Source organism: Rhinopithecus bieti, unplaced genomic scaffold, assembly GCF_001698545.2.
Source record: "Rhinopithecus bieti isolate Rb0 unplaced genomic scaffold, ASM169854v2 scaffold_14232, whole genome shotgun sequence".
Lineage (NCBI taxonomy): Eukaryota > Metazoa > Chordata > Mammalia > Primates > Cercopithecidae > Rhinopithecus > Rhinopithecus bieti.
This window is the reverse complement of record NW_016807906.1, coordinates 904,867-910,456: the sequence shown is the minus strand read 5'-3', so window position 1 is coordinate 910,456 and position 5,590 is coordinate 904,867. Positions and strand designations below refer to the sequence as shown.

At 46.5% G+C, this 5,590-nt stretch overlaps 1 pseudogene; it reads left to right on the top strand.

The window, feature by feature from the left end:
- The first annotated feature begins 1,411 nt into the window (after window positions 1-1,411).
- Window positions 1,412-5,590, top strand: LOC108537033 (glyceraldehyde-3-phosphate dehydrogenase-like; annotated as a pseudogene).

Below are 5,590 nucleotides of genomic sequence, written 5' to 3'. Positions count from 1 at the left end.
CGGGAGTTCTATTTTTAATTTTTTGCAGAACCTCTATATTGTTTTACACAATGGCTGCACTAACTTACATCTCCAACAAATATGCAAGGGTTCGCTTTTCTCCACATCCTTAGCCATCCTGGCAAGTGTGAGGTGCTATCTTATTGTGGTTTTAATTTTCATTTCCATGATGATTAATGATGAGCATTTTCTCATACACCTATTGGGCATTTGTATGTCTTCTCTTGAGAAATGTCTATTCCGATCCTGTGTCCAGTTTTTAACTGATTTACAGATGTCCCTTGACTTACGATGGGGTTATGTCCCAATAAACTCACTGTTGGTTGATAAGACCATAAGTCAAAAGTATTTTTAGGCCAGGCAGTGTGGCTCATGCCTGTAATCCCAGCACCTTGGGAGGCTGAGGCAGGCAGATCACTTGAGCTCAGGAGTTCAAGACCAGCCTAGGCAACATAGCGAAATCCCAACTCTACTAAAAATACAAAAATTAGCTGGGCATAGTGGAGCATGCCTGTGGTCCCAGCTACTCAGGAGGCTGAGGTAGGAGGATCACTTGAGCCCGGGAGGTGGAAGTTGCAGTGAGCCAAGATGGAGCCACTGCACTCCAGCCGGGGTGACAGAGAGAGACCCTGTCTCTAAATAAATAAATATTAAAATTAAAAAGTGTATTTAATGCACCTAATTTACCCGGCATCATAGCTTAGCCTGGCCTACCTTAAGTGTGCTCCGAACTTTCATTAGCCTGTGATCGGGCAAAATCATCTAACATAAAGCCTATTTTATAATAATGTGTTGAATATCTCATGTAATTTATTGAATACTGTACTGAAAGTGAAAAACAGAATGGTTGTATGGGTATGGAAGTATGGTTTCTACTGAATGCATGTCACTTTCATATCATCATAAAGTTGAAAAATTATAAATAGAAACATCATAAGTGGGGGACTGTCTGGATTTGTTCCCTTGCTATTTAGTTGAGTTGCTGTTGCTTTAACTTTAAATAAATAAATAAGCTTCTTTCTCCTTGCTGCCCTAGTGGAGGGGCTAGCCGGACAGCACATTCAAGCTCCATGGCCCGGGATGATCCCAGTGAAGGCTGTTCACAGGAACATGGAGAGAGGCCATACCCTGGCCCTGCAGACACTGAGCTGTGGATAATGCTGTGTAATGGTGACAGGGATGGCCGGGCATGGTGGCAAACCCCTGTAATCCCAGCACTTTGGGAGGCCGAGGTGGATGGATTACCTAAGGTCAGGAGTTCGAGGTCAGCCTGGACAACACGGTGAAACCTCATCTGTACTAAAAATACAAAAATTACCCAGGCACACACATATATAAATTTTTAAAAAGAAATGTTTTATAAAACATAACAAATACTTGGTCATTTAACCATTTTCTTACTGCTCTCAAAGTCTGAATGTCTCTTGGTAGAGAAGCTGAGTAGAAATCTGCAGAAACTCGGGAATCTGGTGTCAGCCTCTGAATTGGTGATGCTCAACACCGGCTGCACTTGAGGACCTCCCAATGGGTTGGTTAACACTTTGTTCAAGCCCCACCCTCACCGCATCTGGTTTAAGTGGCCTGGGTGCGGGTGGGCACAGGGATTTGTTAAATGCTCACCAGATGTTTGCAATAGGCAGCCTGGGTTGAGAGCCATCAAGGCAAAGTAAAAGTTGCGTTAACTTCCAGCAGCCACACCCCTTATTTATGAAAGGAGTTGAAAACCTTTTCCACATAAAAACCTCCACGTGGATGTTTAGAGCCACTTTATTAATATTTGCTAAAACTTGGAAACAATCAAGAGATCCTTCAGTAGGTGAGGGGATAAACTGAGGTACATGCAGACAATGGTATATTACTTAGCACCAAAGAGAATTGAGCTGCAAAGCCATGAAAAGGCATGGGGGAACCTTAAATGCATATTACTGAGTGAAAGAAATCAATCTGAAAAAACTGCTTACTGTACGATTCCAACTGTATGACATTCTGGAAAAGGTAAAACTATGAAGAGGGTATGAAAAGGTGAAACTATGAAGAAGATCAGTGGTTGCCAAGGGGGAAGCGGGAGGAAGGGATGAATTAGTAGGTTACAGAGGATTTGTAGGGCAGTGAGACTACTCCGATATTATAATGATGGATACATGTCAAAATGCATTTGTCAAAACCCATAAAATGCCCAATGCAGAGAGTGAACCCTAAGGTAAACCACAGACTCTGGAGGATAGAGATGTGTCAATGTTGGTTCATTAATTGAAACAAACACACCACTCTGGTGGGGGATGTTGATGATGAGGGAAGTTGGTGGGGGATGTTGATGATGAGGGAAGTTGGTGGGGGATGTTGATGATGAGGGAAGTTGTGCACGTGTAGGGACAAAGGTACCTGGGATATGTCTGTACTCTGCTCAATTTTTCTGTGAACCTAGAACTGCTCAGAAAATGAAGTTTGTTTTTAAAAGAGAAAAGCTATGACTCTCTTCTCCTCTCCGTTCGACAAACAGCCCCATCTACTCATGCAGTGTCAGCCTCATCCAGGATACAATGGTGAAAGTCTGAGTCAATGGATTTGGCCATATTTGATACCTGGTCACCAGGGCAGCTTTTAACTCTGGCAAAAAGGACATTGTCATCATCAACGATCTCTTCATTGGCCTCAACTCCATGGTCTACATGTTCCAGTATATTTCATGGCAAATCCAATGGCACAGTCAAGGAAAGAGAACAGGAAGCTTGTAATCAATGGGAAGCTCATCTCCATCCTCCAGGAGCAAGATCTCGCCAACATCAAATGAGGCAACTCTGGTGCTGAATATGGTGCAGAGCCCACTGGTGTCTTTAGCACCATGGAAAAGACTGGGGCTCACTTGAAGTAGCCAAAACTGTCATCATCCATGCCCCTCGTGTTCTTGTGCAGATTCCATGTTTGTGATGGGTGTGAACCATGAGAAGTATGATTTCTCTTCTGGAGATTGTCAGCAATGCCTCCTGCATCATCAAAGTTTGGCACCCTTCACCAAGGTCATCTATGACTACAGTCCATGCCACTACTGCCACCCAGAAGACTGTTGGAGAAACTTTGGCATGACTGCTACAGAACATCATCCCTGCGTCTACTGGTGTGGCTGAGGCTATGGGCAAGGTCATCACTGAGCCAGATGAGAGACTCACAGGTATGGCCTTCTGTGTTCTCACCCATAAGAGCCATGTTGGTCATGGCTTTCAACTGCCATCTGCAGAAAGCTGCAAAATGTGATGACATGAGAAGATGGTGAAGCAGGTATCAGAGGGCCCCCTCAAGGGCATCCTCAGCTACACTGAGGACCAAGTTGTCTCCTCTGACTTTAAGAGTGGCACCCGCGCTCTTCTACCTTCAATGCCAGGACTGGCATTACCTTCAATGGCCACTTTGTCAGGCTCCTTTCCTGGAATGAATTTGGCAGCAGCAACAGGGTGGTGGACCTTATGGTCCACATGGCCTCCAAGGAGTAAGACCCCAGGACCACTAGCTCCACCAAGAGGAAGAGTGAACCCGCAGATACTGGGGAGTCATTGCCCCACTCAGGCTTCCCAAAGTCAGTTTCCATTCCAGACTCCTGGAGGAAGGGGAGGGGCTTCGGGAGCTCCAGCTTCTCAGGCACTATCCATGAAGTATACCATCTCCAGCCAAAAGAAAAAGACCACATAACTTAACATGGGCAAGAGTCCTCTCACATGACTCATGGTATTGAGCGTTTGGTTAGTAGAACAGAAGAGTTGTCCAGTTTCTAAAGTTTTTAATCATGTGTATACTGATAAAAGTGAAATCATTACAGGTGGTCATTGGTTGATGTGATGCTGTGGTGTCTTTTGATGGAAGTGCTGCCATAAACTTTTCCCTCTGGCCAATCCCCAAGACCAGGCTGCTCCAGAGGGACTTTTGAGAAGAATAAGACTCCAAAGACATTAAGAATCCCCCAGTTCAAAGGAGCCCTCCCTAGCTCAAGGTTGCCTAAAATTCCAGCCCTCTCCTCCCAGGCTTTATGGGGCTGGTGTTCCTGGGAGCGTCCGTGGCACAGTGTGAGTAGCTACGCACCTAGTGGGACTGTGTTGCACCTGTTCCTGAGAGCAGGTGTGATAGGAAACAGCAAGATGAAGGGCAGCACCCAGGCATGTGGGGGTGAGAAGGCACTGGCACATCCCTCCCACCTGGGGCTTGCTGTAGGAGAGGCATGGTCTCCAGAGGTCCCGCCCTCCCTTCACCAGTGTGCAGGATGCTTGGTCAGTCCTGAATATTACAGCCAAACCCTAGCCAGGGCCCCTGCCACCTGAGGCAGAGGCTGAGTGTGTTAGGATGGAGTTCCCATAGCCTGCTGGCAAACTCTTTGAGATCACACACATCCTAAGAGCAAAGGAAAAGAATCCATGCCAAAATCCATGCTAGCCTATGTCCCTCTCTTCTCCAAACTGCTTTGGGAGCTTTAGTTCTTGTAGAAACCACACTTTGTGGATCCAATTTCAAGACTTGCCACATGGCCCTTGTAAATGAGGATGTGCACTTCTCAAGCCTGAACAGTTTGTACAAAGGCCACAGTTGGTCATTCCAGGGACAGTGTCAAAAAAGCAGGTGGTCTTCCTGAGAAGCCAAGGGGTGACACACCCCTGCAGGGGTTCATTCTATGCATGGCACATTTAAGTCAAAGCTCTCCACACACACGGTTCAAAGGAACAAGCTCTGGGATATTTTGCAGACCAGCAAAGGGTTCCCACGATGTGGGCAACTCTCACATCCTTGGAGGCATCAGCAGGGTTGGCTGGGATGCAGGCTGCAGCTTGTGCTGGAAGTGATATTCACTCTCAGAAGGAAACCTGGACCACTTCTCCCTTTGAGAATGTTGGAGTGTGGTGGAAAGAGCTGGATGTCCAGAGTCATGAGGCCTTCTGGGTACAACTCTATGGTCATATCTTCATCTCAGAGCAAATGCAAATACCCTGTAGTGACTATCACCCTGGAGGGTATGAGGATCAGGGGAGGTGCTTTGGAAACACCTTGAAACTGTATAGAGCTTTTTGGATATAAACTTGATACTGCCTGATCTCCCAGTGGCCCTTTGGGAGGAAATGGGATCACTGTTGAACCCAATGCAACTCTCAGAGAAGTCAAGACACAGGGTAAATTGGTTGTAGAGGCCACTTGTGCCCGTCCCACACATCACAGCTGCAATCCTTCTTTTGGGTTGCATGATGCAGGTCTCCGTGGCTTCCAACACAACGAGTCCTCCAAGGTCAAATGTATTTTTAAATTTCTCATCAGAGTTCTTTGAGAAAGGGAACGTTCTTGTCAGAGTCTCTTTTTGCAGAGGATAATTAATACTACTGATAAAATTGCTGGTTCTGTGGGTAGACCCGTGATGCTGGGATCACATGACCCTGCAGGCCTTTGAGTCACTGGAAGCTGTTGCCTTCCAGAGGGAGCCCTGCACCCCAGGGCTATGCAGGAGGAAAGAGGGAGCCCATGGGAGCAGCGTCACATTGTGAAGGGCCAGCCAACCCCTTGGATGGTCCTGGCTCCCCCGAAGACACATGACAACACTCCTTATAAATAGGCTCCTCCA